At 33.4% G+C, this 17,549-nt stretch overlaps 1 long non-coding RNA gene across 1 annotated transcript; it reads right to left on the bottom strand.

Annotated features, from left to right (window-relative positions):
• Positions 1–579: 579 nt before the first annotated feature.
• LOC141546622 (uncharacterized) lies at positions 580–17,184 on the bottom strand. The gene is made up of 3 exons (XR_012483341.1): positions 17,159–17,184; positions 15,656–15,703; positions 580–734 (listed from the first exon to the last, which is right to left on the bottom strand). It is a non-coding gene; the product is annotated as an uncharacterized LOC141546622 (long non-coding RNA).
• Between the last annotated feature and the right edge of the window lie 365 nt (positions 17,185–17,549).

Below are 17,549 nucleotides of genomic sequence, written 5' to 3'. Positions count from 1 at the left end.
CTTTCCTGAGGTTTAAGACTGAACAGTAAAGGCAACACAAAGCCCAGCCTATGCATCCCCGTGGGGCATGGATGTCAGCAGCAGATAACGTGAAAAGCCCCTGCACTCAAACTGGAAGTGTCTGCCCTGAAACCACGGTCCCTATTTCAAAGGTTCCACTTCTCTGGGACTTCTGGGGCTGAGTTCCACAGCCTCCAGCTGAGCAAGGCACTATGTTTTACCTTGGGTTGTGTCCACTTTTCAATCTCTTAACTACCCCCAGGTGAAAGCCTGGACGGCCTAAGTCGGCCACACCCACAGTGCCAAGATCTGTTGAGATACCTCAGGGTTGGGGTGGTTCTAGTATCTGGCTTTATATTTTAAAGTGGCTAGATTTCTCCTCTGAACTGCTATTTTATAAGCAGAGAAGAGCTAACAGCCTGTGCCAGATTCTTCTATCTCAGTGGCTTCTCTGATCCCAGAGCCCTCCCCAGCACGATCAGCGCAGTGTGCCACCACCCAACCATCTGTGCTGGCCTTTCTTCTTCCTCCCCTGGGAACTGACCTTTTCTGTTGAAACTCCAGATTCTCTTCAGCTGGTAAGTCGTGCTTCCAGTCCTTGTGGATTCTATCAGTCCAGCGCTATTTTTGATGCTGATTTAACTAATTGGTATTGAGGGAAGAAGGGAGCTCACAGAATCCCATGTATCTTCTCCGCCATCTTGGCTCTGCCCCATAATAGTCCTTTCTTAAAGCTAGATAAATATATGTAAAAAGGACAAGCAAAAGGGAAAATAAAGAACTGAACAAATAATTGGAGAATTTAGAGCTAAAAGATTTATGACATCTTAATGAGAATATTAATTATAGAGAGATACATAGAAAGACAGACAGACAGAAAGATCTTTGTACAATGAGGTACTGTTTCCAGAAATAAATAATTTATTCATGCATAAATATAAAACTTATAAATTCTAGACATATTCTATATAGATTATGATTCAAAGAAAAAAATAATCAATAAAGGAATAACATGCCAGAAACAAAATATAAAATGTCCACTACATAATGAAAACCTGAAAAATGATTTAGTCCAAAATAAATTAAAGAAATAATGAATAATTATTTTTATGAAAGGTGCTATTAATCATTAAATAACAATTTTTATAGCGTGTGTAAATTAATCCTCAGATGGGAAAATATCCTTAACAACATCCATTAAAAAAGTAAAGATTAATGAATTGATATACAAGGTATAATAATGATAGTAATAATAAAACTTGTTTAACATATTAAAGTTTGCAAAGTGATAAAAAATAGAAAACCAAAAGTTAAACAAAAAACCTAAAAGAGTATTTTTTTCTTATTTAGAGGAAAGAGATATAAAATTAGAAAGACTATAGGACCAATAAAGAAAACTATAAGCTGAACTGTTTTTTGGGGGTTTTTTTGTGTTTTTTTTTTTTTTTTAGAAGAAGAATAACAAAGCTGATCATCTTTTATCCAACTTGGTTAAAATTAGGAAGGGAAGGACTAAATTTTAAAAATAGCATGTGATCAGAGTGAAATCACAACAGAAAAGAAATTTTAAAAAATATTAGAACTTGCTTTTCACAGTTGCATGTTACCAAAACTGAAAATTCACAAGATATAGAGGATTATCAACAAAAATATAAAATATCCCAATTAATAGGATACTAAGTAGAAAACACAAATGACACAATTTTATAAGAGGAAAATAAACTTGCTGAAAAGTAAATACCAAAAGGATGGTTGATAGAATAGGGGAAAAATAAATGGGGAGGAGGGTGGAGGTAGAGCTTGTCTAAATAGGTTTAAAAAAGAAAATCCCTCCAACTAAATGCCTATACCAACTTACCTTAAAAAGTAAAAAAGAAAAACACTCAATACTTAATACATAAACTAAAATAATGGATTCAAAAAAAATATTAGGCCAATATAATCAATGAGTATTAATTCAAATATTTTAATATCACCCTCTCAAAAAAAGCCCTCTACAAATAATTTTAAAAACATTCACTGTGATCAAGATGGATTTCTACCTGAGAAATGATAGTTGAACATTAGGAAGTAAATGTAATTAATCATAATAACACCCAAAAAATTCAATACCACACATATCTATCTATATATGAATATAGATACTTCCTAAAATGTCTTATGCTAAAAATCATACAATATATACTCATAAAAAGAAAATTTTAATAACATTTTTAAACAGCATCTTATACCTACATCTAGCATCATACTCGTTATGAAAACATTAGAAATATTACCATTAAATATGGAAATAAAATAAGGCTATTCTCTTTGCATACATACACAGTATTATTTTTATTATTTGTCATCTTTTTAGAAATACTTTCAATAGATATGACAAAAAAGGAAATTAAAAGCAAAAATAAAAGCAAAGAAAAATCCAAACTTTCTTTTTGTTGATACTATGTTATTTATTTTAAAAATTCCAGGATCAACAAAAAAACAAATTGAGATAATGGATAATTTTAGTAGAATAACAGGTTAAAAATAAGCCTGATAAAAATCAATATTTTTTTAAATTACAATAAAAAATTTCAAAATTAATAATAGAAATTAAATCCTTATTTAAAATAATTGCAAAATGTCTCAAATACCTGATAGTTGATATACAAAGAGCACACTAAATAATTATATAGAAAATTATAAATTTCTTCTTAAAGAAAAAAAGAACTTAAATAAATGCAAGATAAACAGTACTTATAGCTGGCTCATGTCAACATATAATGCTACCACAATTAAATTATACATCTACTGTTATTCAAAATTATCAGAAAGATAATTTATAGATTTAGATAAAATAATGATAATTCATGTGGAGGGGGAAAATCTAGAATTTGAAAGGGAATGATGGGAATAAAAGAAAAAATAAAGGGGAAAACAAATTTTCATACCTTGAACTATATTATATCAGTAATCACTGAAATTCTTTGCTGACTAAAAAATAGAGAAATAGATAAAATGAAAATACCAGAAAAGGAAGACTTGGGAACAGTTGATGTTAATAATCAACTTTTTGGTGAACCTACAGATAGTGAATATAAAGATATAAATTATTTAAGAAATAATCACTTGACAAAAATGTCAAAATGGCAAATATTATATTTAATGCAGTGGCTCATGAAAAAATAAAATTTAAATACTTTACTTAAATATTAAAGGTTCTACCATTAGAAAGATAAAAGAGAACCAAGTCTAGTGCTTTTTACAGATATGGAGTGAATGCTTAATCAAAAATGAGATAGAAAAGACCTAAAAAGATAAAATAGATTATTTAAATTACATCATATTGAAGTATATTTGTATACATAAATTTTACACACTTAGGATAAGAAATATATCAGTTAACTGTGGAAAATATTTATATATCAAATATATCTGATTCAGTTCTAATATTTAAGATATATGTGAAAAAATATATTAGAACAAAAATCATTCCCCAGTAAATTTGTAGTAAACAAAACAAAAAGTTCTTAAAATAATTGTGAACTATTAACAAACATGAAGTCATGTTGTTGTTTTATTGCTGAAGATTTTGTTCTTTTCTACTTTAATTTTCAGCTTTCACTAAGACCATTTGTGGTCCAAGATTCTCATAAGGTAAATAAACATTGTGCCTTCTCCAAAATGGCCATGCTCAAAAAGGAATTTATAAAAACTTTTGAGGTGGTGTTCAATGGTCATGGATTTATTTTAATTACTTGGCATATGGGTGTCTTCAACACTCAGGACCATGTCATATTTGGCAAGATTTGGAACTTTAAGAAGCTGTGATCATGGATCTGGAGCAATATCAGAAAGTATTCACATAGTAAGAATTTGTATTAGTACTCTTGTATTTCCCTACTCTAGAATCTGGAGGTAAGAGAAAAAAGGAATTCTATAGCAAGGAGCATTCATGAATACTAAGGCAATAATTTTTGAGTTTCATGGCATATTAAAATTTTCAGCAACTTTATTTTTTTAAAAAGGCAGCACAACTGCATCATTCACACAGTTTCTAAAGTGATTTTTATAAAGCATAAATCTGACTAAATTATTTTTCTATTTATTAAATGCTACAAACTTTTTCCTTAAGGATCAATATAAATATCTGTTTTTAATGTAAAGCTTTTGCAATCTGATACAAACTTACTTTTCCAACTTTATTACACATTTTATTTTTTCCTATACTCAGTAGCTAAGCTAAATTGGTCTTTGTTTTATTCACACAAGACATGTCATCTACCACATTTATGCCTTTGCACTATTGGTCCCATGACTGACATGGACTCCTTCATCAATTCTTCTTCTTGGAATTCCTGGTTTCCTTCAAAACTTATTTTAGAAGTTATCTTCAACAGAAAGTCTTTTTTTCTAATTTCTGTCATCTGCTAGTGCATCAGCCCATTTCAAATCCACCAAAGAACTTTTTACTTATTTTGTACATATTTATATATGTACATTTTGTTTTTCCTATAAAATATAAGTTCTTTGAGAATGGAGGCTATATGTGTGTGTGTGTATTTGTGTGTGTGTCTGTGTGTCTATCTGTGTGTAAATGTATGCTTACCATAAAGACTTTTGGGAGAACTCACATATGGCAAGCACTCACAAGATGGTCAGAAAGGTGATACAAGGACACTCTCAATATCTCTATTAAGAACTTTAGAATTAATTGTACGACATGGGGGACACTGGCATAAGACTACCCAGCATAATGTGCCCTCACCAGAGAAGATGCTGTGCTCTATGAGCAGAGCAGGATTGAATTAGCTAAAAAGAAATGTAAAGTGTTCATTTTATGACCTCATAACAGGTAACTTCCCTGTTATGAATCTATGAAATCTGAAACCTGACAATTACATTAAAATAAAATATTCAATTTGTCTAAGAAAAATTTGTTGTGTCCCTCCCTTCTTTCACTGATCTTTTCATTTGTAAAATGTTTATCAAATCTTACTAAATATCTGACATATAGTAAATATAGTAGTCATAAGTCAAATTTTGGAATCTTTAATATATTATGAAATATGAAATATATTAAGCATATATTAAATATAGAAATACATCAAATATCTGACAGTTTTACTATATGTAGTATATATTAAATACCTGATACATATTATATATGTTAGACATATATTAAATACAGGTATATATTAAATACTTGACAATAAGATATATGCTATATGCTTAGTAATCAATTGCTAAAGCAAATAGCTTGCTCTCATGAATGTAGTAGGCATACAAGAGACCTCAGTTGTAGTCCTAACCTCAACATTGTGTGAGTATGGTATGTCAATTACCATATTTCTTTCTTCTTTTGTTGAATTTTCTCAGGAATAAAAAGAAGATACTAAATACCTCTAATAGAATATAAATGAGCTCATGAATGGAAAATGTATCATAAAAAACAAAAATACTCTATTTAGCTAAATGGTATTGTCACACCTTTACCTCTAGACAAAAAATAATAATTATTGAATAAATGGAGTAGAATAATTATAATTCACCACTTCTTATTTTACAAATTACCTCTTTGGTTCCTTTCCCCCTATTGGTCTTAGTGAGACAATTGAGATCTTTCTCTCATTCTTGGTCTTACTCTTTTTAGAACCATTCAGTCTAAATGTCTTTAATGTAAAGGATGAAAGGTGAAGAAAGAGGTACTGCTTTCAATTGGATTAATCAAAATATGTCTCCTGCTCTTAGTCTAGTTATCTCAATTAGGTTTGACAAGCCCTTTCACCAAAGGTACCAGCCTCCCTAAGCATATACATTCCATTCTTATTGTCCATAGAATAGAATACTAGTTCTTTAATATTTAAAGGTCTGTTCCATCTGGCTCTGATGGACTTTTGTTGTCTTATTTCACATACTCTCCTTGCCACAAAATACATTCTGGCAAAACTGCACTATTAGCAATTGTCTAAAGTCATCATGTTGCCTTTTGCCTCTGCATTGAGAATCTACCCCCTACATCTGAATTACATTGAATTCTCATGTATATTTTTCAGAATCCTTTTTTTCCTTACAAACTTCATTTCATTTGCCACCTCCTTTTTGGAAATCATTCTGATACTTTCAACTTAAGGTATTCTCTATATCCTCAAATTTTTCAAGAGCATTTTATCTAAATCCTTTCTTCATCCCAGAATTCCCTACTATGATTACAAATGGTTATTTACATGACATTCCATCTACCACCCCATTCAACTGCAATGTAAGCTCCTTGAGAAGAAAAACTATTATTTTAATGAAATCTTGAAAACAGTATACATTTAATGAATATATGTTAAGCAGATGAGCAGATTTAGATATTATATTATTCTGTTCACAATATAAAGATTCTATTGGAGATAGGATATCATGAGGTAACATTCAAGTGATAGGAATAAGGATTTCTTCCAGGGTAATGGCAGTGAGAATATAGGGGATGTAATGAATACCAGAGATAAAACAGAAATAAAATCAGTAGAACTGGTATATATGAAGGAGATCAATAAGATGATTGTGGTGAATCGCCATGGTTTCATCTGAAACCTTGAAATATATGAAACTTGGTAAAGCTTGGTACCATGGACAGTAAACATGAATTAAGAAATTTGAACACAATTGGGCAGAAATAAGTTTTCTATTAGAAATATTGAGTTTGAGGTACTGATTAGACATTGGAATGGAGCTGCCCAAGAAACAATTAAAGAAATATGTCCAGAAGACAGGCAGAAGAGAGGCAAAGGCTTGAGATTTAGATTATTTTTTTTAGATTTAGATTTGAGAATGATCCAAGCAATTAGTGTAAACCTCTGACATGTGTTGTTTTTTCTTATGCTCTGAGGTCATATTCATCAAATAAAATCATAGGGATGTTTGTAGATTTCTTTAGCACATTGCCTTGATTTAAAATTGCTCTTACTACATTTTCTTCAAACTGAGGCTCTGATCATTGCTTATATCATCTCTTGATAGTTTCAAACCTCTATTGACCATATGCCTTGTTGCTGTTTAGACATATTTGTCTAAACATTGTATTTGATTAATTAAATTCAAGAAATGGAAACTACTCCCATCATGTACAATTCCATATCACTTATTCTTCTTTTCACTCCTCTCTTCCCTTTTCTCCACTTATTGACCTTCTTTTGGAATTTTTTACAAAATGCCCATTCCTAAAATAATGGCATTTTATGCTTAATGGCATGATCAAACACTCAGCTTTTTTCTTGAATCTATGTCTCCTTAGCTATCTTGGAGTTCCATGAACAAGACATTTTGCCTCTTGACTCCAGATATTTTTTTCTGCCTACCCTCTATTGCCAGAATGCTCTCACAATAATTTCTGCCTTCTCTTGGCTTCCTTCATTCAACTAAAATCCCACCTATCATAAGAAGCATGTCCCAATCCCTCTTAATTCCACTACTTTTTCTTTGTAGAAAGATTATCCTTCGTATTATTTCTTTTTTCCTATATATACTTTATTTGTACTTTGTTGTTAACACATTTTCTCCCTTGTTAGAATGTGAATTCCTTATGGGTAGAAACTGTCTTTTACCTCTTTGTGTAATCTCAATGATTAGCACAATCGCTGGCACCAACTTGATGCTCAATGATTAAATGACTGACTTTCTCTAGTCTCACCTCTTCTGGCTCCATGTCCCTCAGATCTGATGCTTTGTCCAATATTTTATTATTATTATCTCCATTTCAGTTTTTACAATTTAGACAAAATCTATTATACCAGGCATTCACAAGATACTCATGCTACCAGGAAATGTGGAACCATTTTTTTCTTACCCTAAAGCTTAACTTAACTCAGTTATTTGGGGAAAATACATGGATTTTCTAGAAAGGTTTTATATTGGGTTATTCACAAGCTGACAATATATTTTATCCAAAACTCCAATAATATTAGAGTTGTTTATCAATCACCCCCACATGACCTATAGTGTTTTACTATAATTCAACCAAATGATTGGAAGGGAAAAAAAAGAATTACTAGAATTCTATAGCTAGGATGGTTTTTGTTTGTTTATGTGTTTCTTTGTTTATGGGTGTAATGGTGTCCATAACAGCTAACAATCTTTCTTAAAGTTTTGTGTATCTCTGAGGAAATATAGCCAATCAGATTTATAGCAATAGGTAACTACTCTAGACTACAAATAGCTCAGAAAGTGGTTAAGTAAAAGTAGATGTGATAGTCTTTGTGGTGAATTGCCATTTTTCAAAGAATGCTTTATCTCACAATTTAGGAGTAGAAAAGTTGCCATCAATTGTGTAGATAGACAAATGTTTCAGTGTTTCTTTTTCTTTGGCAAAACTTCTTCATCTATCTATTAAGAATCATTTTACAGCTAAATATTAGAATTATAACAAGCAAGACATTTGGAAATGTATATGTCTATTAAAGTCCATCTTTCTAATATTCATTGTATGTCTACCTCAACCTAGAGCTCTATGCTAGGAGATAATGCACAATTCTGAGAACAAAAGGAATAGTATTAATAAAATATTTTAATTTCCCAAATAATAAAGACATATGGGATAGAAAAGAGACAACATATGTAATAGGGGGCATTTATTTAGCTGATGTCAAATTCAGGAAAAGTTGGGTTCAAGTTCTACTCCTGACATATGATGGTTTTGTGATCCTGGGAAAATCACTTATATTTTCAATAATTTAAGCAACTCTTTTTTTTTTATAATTTGAAGAAAAGGTGCTGACCTACATTGGCAGAAGAAGTTTCCTCATAGCAATGAAATCAAATGGTCCATTCCTATGCTTAAGGAAGGAAAGATTTCTATAACAGGAGGTGGAAGTGCACTGGATAAGTCAAAGACCAAGAAAGAAGTGACACTTTTTGTATGCTTATTGATGCTTATATGACATTTTACTGTACAACAAAGTGAGATCAAGCCTGAGAGTCACTAACCTAAACACAAGAGGACTTTAGTAACTAGGAAAGCATTTACATAGCAACCCATCCAAGGACTCTGTTTCCCTGGGACCATGTCTGTTAGCAGGATGCAATCAATAACTACTATACACATTTCTTAAGAGCTCAAGCATAGTCCTGTCTCATTTTGCAATACCTATGTTATTAATATAGTGGCTCTCCTTTGCTCAGGAGATAAAACTATATTTCATAGCCAGCTTGCCTATGCAATCTGACACTGACTTTTTGTTACAAATATATCTGCAATTATTGTAGTCTCTTTTCCAGATAGACTATATAACCATAATTCCCTAAATATAATAGTCCTATCTCTGACTCTTTCCTTCTCTTTCATGGGAAGATTCTCTTCAACTGCCTTACCTTAATCTTGCCCATACTTCAAAGGCTTAGATTTAGCACTCCCTCTTTCATTAATTTCTCCCTAACTTTCCTAGCAGAAAGTAATGTCTTTCTTTGGACTCTGTTGACTACCATATATCTGCAATATTCTCTACATACTCATCTTACTAATTAGATTTTTCCTAATGATATAGTCTCTTTGTCTACAAATCTGTGTTTGCATGTATATGCCTTGATACCTGCACATTTGGACGTGTGTTGTATATATAATATTCCCAAACCAGATGCTCCATTATTCATTTCAGCTAATTTACCTTAACAGGTAATTTTATGTTGTTTTATCATGTAAAAACAATGGAAAGGCAAGTTTCTGAGAACAATGTAGGCAACAATGATTTTCTCTCTAAAGCAGAAATTTTCACAAAAGATCTTTGGTGAAATTCTTAATAAATCAGCAAGTTCACCCACCGAGCCCCACTGCTGCCATTTCAGCAACACACTCTTCTTTCACAGTTGAGAAAACTGAAAACAGAGCTTGGGGCAGAGAGGATTAACCAGAATTTATCAGAGTAGATAGCATCACACAGATTTCACCGGTGCCAGTAGAGAGCAGCAAGAGGCCTCATTAAGGACCAGGGGTGAGCCAACCTTGCTCAGCTGTGGAACGAGGAACTCCAGAAAGGGAGGGTCCATGGACCAACTACAGACAAATCCAGCTCAAGTACTGAGGAAGCAGGGGGACTAATCCAATGACACCAAGGGATTAGATAAAAGAGAAAAAGTCTGAAACACCAGTAATCATGATCTGAGATCATGCTGAAACTGCAGAGCTCTGAGTTGAAATGGCTAGGACAGAGTAAGCAGAAAAATAAGACCGAGTTCAGGGTTGAGGTCAGTACAAGCAGAGGGATAAACAGCAGCCAGCTGCCAAGTCAGAGGCAAATTGCCAATAGCTGGGGAGTCTCTGGTAGAGAACAATTTTGCTGCACACTGCATCACATGATCCTCACCTTTTGGCATAAAAAGGAAATGCCTCCTATAGTTCTTGGAAAGTGCAGCCCCTGGCAGTGATTCAATGATTCAGTGACTCACAAAAGGAGCTTCACCTCTTTGACAAGTTTTAGATACTTCTGTGATTAGCTTTTTCCTTTTTTAAAGCACAGAAGTAGTATTCCTCACCATCCATAATTTCTTATTTTCAGTTTCTTTCTATACTTACTATACTTCTACACTTATATCAAATGGGATCCTGATCTCAAAGTCTATTAGTATGGGACTCTTCATACTAGTGGAGCTAAATGCCCCACCATGCATGAGGGGTAGAGAAGAGTTGGTGACAGCAGGAGAAACGAAAGAAGCCTCCATCTATCTTCCCAGAATTTTTTTTACTTCAGCACTCTGGTTGGAGTCAACATCCTCTTTCTTGCCTCTCAAAACTGAAAGTCAGAAGCATCCAGAGTAACTTCAGGGTCCTAACTGACCTGAATCTTGAAGAAAGCTCAAAGATCCTCTCAAGAAAAAAACTGAAGAGAGATTCCTTTTAGATCCTTAAGAAAGGACAGGGTATAAATCTCTATCAAGAAAAAAAAAATGACCCTTATCAATGGCTTGAGGACTGGTGTTACATATGTACTAAGAGTAAATAGTTATTGACATTGAAGCTTTATGAATGAATATGTGATACACTTTAAAAAAAACAGAAATTCCCCAAAATGATTCCAACATGTTTGTAGAAGAAAAAAAGTAAAAAAAATGGGGTGCCATCATTTCCAGAAATGCTTCAGCTATTTAGGGGACCTCATTTGCTACAATGAGATTTTTAAAAGATGGCCCAATCTGTAAACATTTTTTTAAAAATCAGTGATTAGGATAAACACACAGATGGTATCCTTATCAAAATTGTAGATAACACAAAGGATAACAGACTGGATGAAAGAGTTGGGTTCAAAAATATCTTGGCAGACTTAAACATTGTGATAAAGGGAAAGCAAAGGGAACAAGCATTTATTCAGAACCTACTATTGTATCATGCACTGTGTTAAGCACTTTACAAAAATGATTTTATTTGATGCTCACAACAATCCTTTGGAAATAGATGCTATAACCATTCCCATTGTATAGTTGAGGAAACTGAGGAAAATAATAATTAAGTGATTTTCCCATAGTCATTCAGATAAAAAAAATCTAAAGATAAGTCTTATAAGATGATATGTAGTAGGGATTAATATGAAATTTTGCATTTGGGTTCAAAAGCAACTTCACAAGGAGAAGATAAGGGCAATTACTATTATGCAACAGTATGTCTGAAGATTTTTTTAATTTCAGTAAGCTTTAAAACCCAATATAATGCAGATGTCCTCCAGGAAAGTTATAAGGATGCGGTTCTGGTAAAACAAGAGAAGGGAATTATAAGGGTCCTTTAAATGGGCGGTGCCACAGCACAACAGGAGATTGAGTGGCCCAGAAGTAATCTCTGTGGATATAGGACTGCCCTGTGGGTGGGATCCTGGCCATATTGATATAGCTTCTTAATGGGTGATGGCTCTCTCGCTGGTTGGCTGTGTGTGTGACCTCACAGGCCCTTTATAAGCCCACTGCAGACAGCAGTCACTCTCTTTAACCTGGCTCCCTAGCCTGGGGTAGCCGAGCCAAGCTGATGGATAGCCAAGAGGTAAGGAGTTTGGTAGTGAACATGTGGGTCTTCAGACCAGGTGTTCACTAGGGAACTGACAAGTCAGGGCATTATGTGAGTAGGTATAATAAAGGCTTTTAAGATTACACGTGGCTGTTCTTGAGCACGCTACCGGTTATTAAGCTATAGATTCAAGAAATTGTGGCCAGAGACCTTTGAAGGCCTCAGAGGAGGCGAGCCGGGTAGAGTTCACACTGCAAAGCTCAGTGGTCAAAGGTACTCTGTTGGGCCTGGGGCAGACTGGTAATAGTAACTGCCAGGAGGGCATGTTACAGAAAGTGAATGAGATGCTTTACTCCATTGAGAGGCATAGTTTATAGGAACAGGAGATAAATAGCCCATTGTACTGTGCTCTGGTCTATCACATTGAATATTCTACCTAATTCTGCTTGCCTCATTATAGAAGGATATTAATAAGTTGTTAAATAAGATTAACCATGATTACCACTTTTGCCTCTTGAAGGTCATTTAAAGAAAGTAGGAGTGCTTAGCTTATAGAAGAGAGGACATGGGACATGGGACTGTTTTTTCAAATATTTAGAGGTGTAAGAGCTAGAAGAGATACTAAACTTAGGAGATCCCAAAGGGCCACTCACAGAGGGTTAGATCTCAGAGGGAAAACCTAAGAACACTATGGATATTTTAACGCACCAAAGAGAGGCTCAATATAAAGAAAATCTTCCTAATAATTAGAGCTGTCCAAAATTCATATGAGCTGTTCTTGTATAGAAGTGGGTCACATTCAGTGAAGGTCTGGATAGACAAAGTCTGGATAGACATGCGACAGAAACACCATAATAAAAAGGCTTATATTTTAGGTGTGAGTAGGACCAGAAGGGAAGAATTCTAGTAGAGCATAATTAATTCTAGTGGCTAAAAGCCAGTATCACTCACTCATTTCTACTCCGTTGATTTAATTATATGGCTGTGAACATATATATGGATGCATGTGTGTATATGTGTATATATATACATATATATATATATATATATATATGTGTGTGTGTATGTATCTACATACATATACACATATGCATATATATGCATATATAAGCACATTATGTGTGTTTAGATATGCAAAATGTTATCTATTATGTGTATTTATATGAGTGAATTTATATATACATATATATATTGAAATCTTAATTTGCATTTATTGAACACTTGTTATTTTTAATCAAATAATTTGGTAATAAGATGGCAGACAACATTTAGGCTAAACAATGTGAAGTTACAGATTGTCATCTTTTAATAATTTCCACATGTTCTTTTAATGATTTAAAATTCAACTATATAACCAACGGCACAGTGACTGTGGAAATGAAATTTGACTCTAGAGAGAATACTATCATTTTAATGAAAGGAAACTTCAGTCTGTTTGCAAAATTGTATTTTTAGGGTTCTGAATTGCTATTTAGAAACATGCAGACATAGGGAGACCTATGCAAATATACTTTGAGTATTTGGATATAGGCACACAAGCAGATTCTTGGAGACTTGCCACTTTTCCCTTTGTTCAAACTCCAACAGTTGGCTAACCATTTGCTGAGGCTATTCGGGTGTTTAAAGAATGAAAGGATTGTAAAAGGCTGGATGAAAGGTAGGAATAATATGAGAATGTGAAATAGTAACAGCAATCTATATATAGTATAGCGCCTTCTAGTCCTTTATAGAAAAGATTTGGTGAACTTTTAAAAGCCATTTTCCGATAATGTCCCTTATATCTGACTGTCTTCTGATAGAGAGGACACAAGGACAGAGGGACACTATAAAATTAGGGTCAGCATCCCAGGACACAGCCTCAACACCTGAATGGCAGAGGTGGCAAGTTATCCAAAAGACAATGAAATGACTGAAGAACCTTCTACTTGTTTTCTGCCATCAACCATGTATCATTTGAGAAAGAAAATAATTAATTAGAACAAAGATACTAAGAAAACTGAAAAATGAACATAGAGATTGGATAAGAGAAGGCCTTGAACCTCATGAAAGCAGTGTGAGGGTGCTATGTGATGGAAAGTCAAAGACTCAGTACCAGGGTTGTATATGCAAGGCTCCAGAAACATGGATTATTTAGGGAATAAAGGGCTTCCCCCCCTATTTTCCTCCAAAGCATCTATTTTTTAATTAATTCTTCTCTCTGGTCATTATATTGTCATTATATTCCCCCTTTTTCTGTGTTTGAACAAGGGATAGAAAGTCAGGAAAATTGGGCAAAAAATAAATTTATTATTCTTAACAATGCTAATGATCCTATTTAAATGGGACATTAGATAAATGGCAATGAAAATAACCATCTGGTAATGTTTTAAGATCAAAGGAACAAATCTTTAATTTAAAAAAGCAATATGCCATAGCAGATATTAGATCAAACTTGTCATCAGACAAATTAAAGAGAAGTCTGTCCATCTTATAAAGAGTTATTCCTTACTTCATCCAAATTGTGACCCTGCTTTCATATTATATATGCATCACATGTCAATCAGTAGAATTATTCTGTGTTTGGTATAGCTGTTCTAAAATGGGTGGACATCATAGATAGAGCTCTGGAAGAAGAAGGTCTGAGGTCCACTTTATTAGAGGTACCATGAACTCTTTAACAAAGTGCCATTGGGTCAGATCTCTGCCTCAGGCTCTTTTATTGTAGTTGGGAGAATTTTAATCCCCACAGAAATGAATGAAAATGTAATATTTTAGAGTACTTTAAATGTTGAGTTGAGGAGTTGATATTTTATGCTAGAATAAAATAGAGCTCATGAACATTTTTTTTATCTTTAATAGTATTTTCCCCAATACATGTAAAAATAGTTTTTGTAAGATTTTGAGTTCCAAACTACTTTATCCTTCCCCCTTTTATCTCCTCTTCCCCAACAAGCAAGCAATCTGACATAGATTATACATGTATAAACATTACCTTGTATTGCAATTTTTCTCCTTTCCTCCATCCCTCAAGATAGCAAGCAATCTGATATAGATTAAAGCTGTGCAATTCTTCTCAAACATATCAGTCAAAAATGTTTTTCAAAAAAAAAAAGAAAGTTTTTTGATCATGCAAATGACATGGGAAGATCAGGAAAAAATATAGCAAGGAATATATGAATGATACAAAGTGAGGAGAGAACTGGAAGATCATTATACATGGTAACAGTAATGTTGTCAAGATCAACTGTCAAAATATTGGCTACGCTGATTGGCTACTAAAATGATCCAAAACATTTCTAAGGATTCATGATGAATAAAAATGTTATCCACTTCTGTAGAAAAAAATTGATGAACTCTGAGTGCAAATTGAAGTATAATTTTTTTTTGCTTTATCTATCTATCTACCTATCGCTTTATTTAAGTATTGCTTTTTGGTCATATGACTAATAGAGAAATATATTTTGTTCTATTTTACATGTATAATTATTGTGCCTCTCAATATGTGAGGAATGGGCAAGAGAATTTGGAATTAACGATTTAAAAAAGAAAACAATTTTAAATAAGTAAATAAATGTTTTAAAAAGGAAAGATATTGCAATAATCCAGCTAAGGATGATAGTGTTTTCGATAGAAATAGGGAAGTTTAGGAGGTAGTTACTTCAAAGAAGTTTTGTTTTGGAGATGATGAATTAAAGAAGTTATCTGGCTTGCCTCTCCAGCTATACTCACCTTCTCTCTCTAGGTCCCAAATGCCAGAGACTTCTGGACTCCTCTTGTCTTCCAAGTGAAGGACAATGGGAATGAGAAGAAAATAAAATAACTTTACAATTGACAATTACAAGGAGGGTGGATTTAGGTTTCAAGTAATAATATTTGAAAATAATTGCACTCTATATGGAGGCAACACAAATCAGGATTGCTCAGTTTTTTCCCTGTTCATTTCCACACATTGCTTGCCTATTCTAATCACAGAATTAAAGTTCAGAGTACTTTTAAAGGAGAGACTTTTCAATATAGATGAACTTTCTCAGAGGTTTTCTCTCTTGACAATTGAACCACCTCACTTCCCAATTAACTGCTTTCTTAGTTATGCTTTGTGAGATGAATGCGTGATCTGCCAACTCAGATTGCTAATTCTGTTTCAGTCCTTCTTCAAGGTCTTGTTTGAAACCTAATTCTTATTTAAATGAAAATTCCATATGCTTATGTAAGGTGTCTGTGTGTGCTAAGGAATCATGAAAGAAGCAAGTTGCTGCAGACATTTAGGTGGGCACCAGAATGGGAACCAGTCATGGCATGGAATAAGCATTTATGGCTAGTTAAGGATACCTTTGATATTAAGCAAAAGGTAAGGTGAGGACACTTATTCAAGATCATACAACTAGTAAGTGTCTTAGGCAGGATTCAAATCTTGTCAGTGCACTGCACTATACAGTTACCTCTAAGAAGAAAGTAAGAGAGAAATAAAAAAAAATGTGTTAGCATCCAACAAAGAAACAGAACACATGGTTAAAAGAGCTCCTTAAAACATACTTCCTGGCTTCCTGAGAGCAAACACTACTATTTAGTAATATGGTATATGGCATGTGGTAAGCTGTTTGAATAAGAGAAATTGATCCAAATTATATGCACTTTTTTTTAAACTGAGGCAATTGGGATTAAGTGACTTACCCAGGGTCACACAGCCAGGAAGAGTTAAGTGTTTGAGGACCCAGGTCCTCCCAATTCAGTGTTGGTGCTCTATCCACTGCACCACCTAGCTGTCCCAAGATTACATTTTATTCTGAAGTATTTCATTTAAATATCAATAAGTAATATTTAAATATAATAAATTCTATTTATAAACAAAACTGAATTTTTCTTTTTGCAAAACTTAAGATCAAATTTCCACATATCAAGTTGGAAGGACACAAATAAACTTTTTGATTCAAGTCTCACATTCATGATCTTTTGGATTTTTATCCCCCAAAGGACCAAAGACACTTCATAGATAGAGACAAGAATAACTTCACCCATCTCAAAGTTGAAGCCTCCCTAGGAAAGAAATCAACAACTTTTTAACAATGTATAACACCTTATGACATTCTAGGTTATGTTTTGAAAGAAAAAAAATTTGAATCATGACTCTATTACATTGTCTCCTCTAACCTCCCTCTCATCACTCTATAGTCTGTCGTCAACACAGAAATTTTTATTCCTCAAATATAACTTCTCATAAACAAGGTGCCTCACCTCTTTGCCCTTCTGCCAGATGTCAGAATCTTCACTGATCCATATTTTGAAAGTACCTCCAGCTGACTTTGAATTATATATTGTGAAGTATACAGAAAAATGAACTGGTCTTGAATACATTGACTCTACCCTTGCTTCCAGCACTTTTGCAAGTGCCTTGAACTCTTCCTCAATTCCATTAGGACTGGAAAAGTTACTACTTTCATTCTGCCACTGATTGCAATGTTCTTATATCATAAATGTGTAAGCATGACTTTCCATTTAGATAAACAGATTATATTTGAATAGATTCCAAAGTCTGAGTTCACTCATGAGCCTTATGTCAAAAACAAATTGGTTCATTAAAAAAAAAATTTATATGAGTCAACAATCCACATGAAAAACAGCCAAG

Source organism: Sminthopsis crassicaudata, chromosome 6 (genome assembly GCF_048593235.1).
Source record: "Sminthopsis crassicaudata isolate SCR6 chromosome 6, ASM4859323v1, whole genome shotgun sequence".
Taxonomy (NCBI): domain Eukaryota; kingdom Metazoa; phylum Chordata; class Mammalia; order Dasyuromorphia; family Dasyuridae; genus Sminthopsis; species Sminthopsis crassicaudata.
This window is presented reverse-complemented; position numbering and strand designations above follow the sequence as displayed.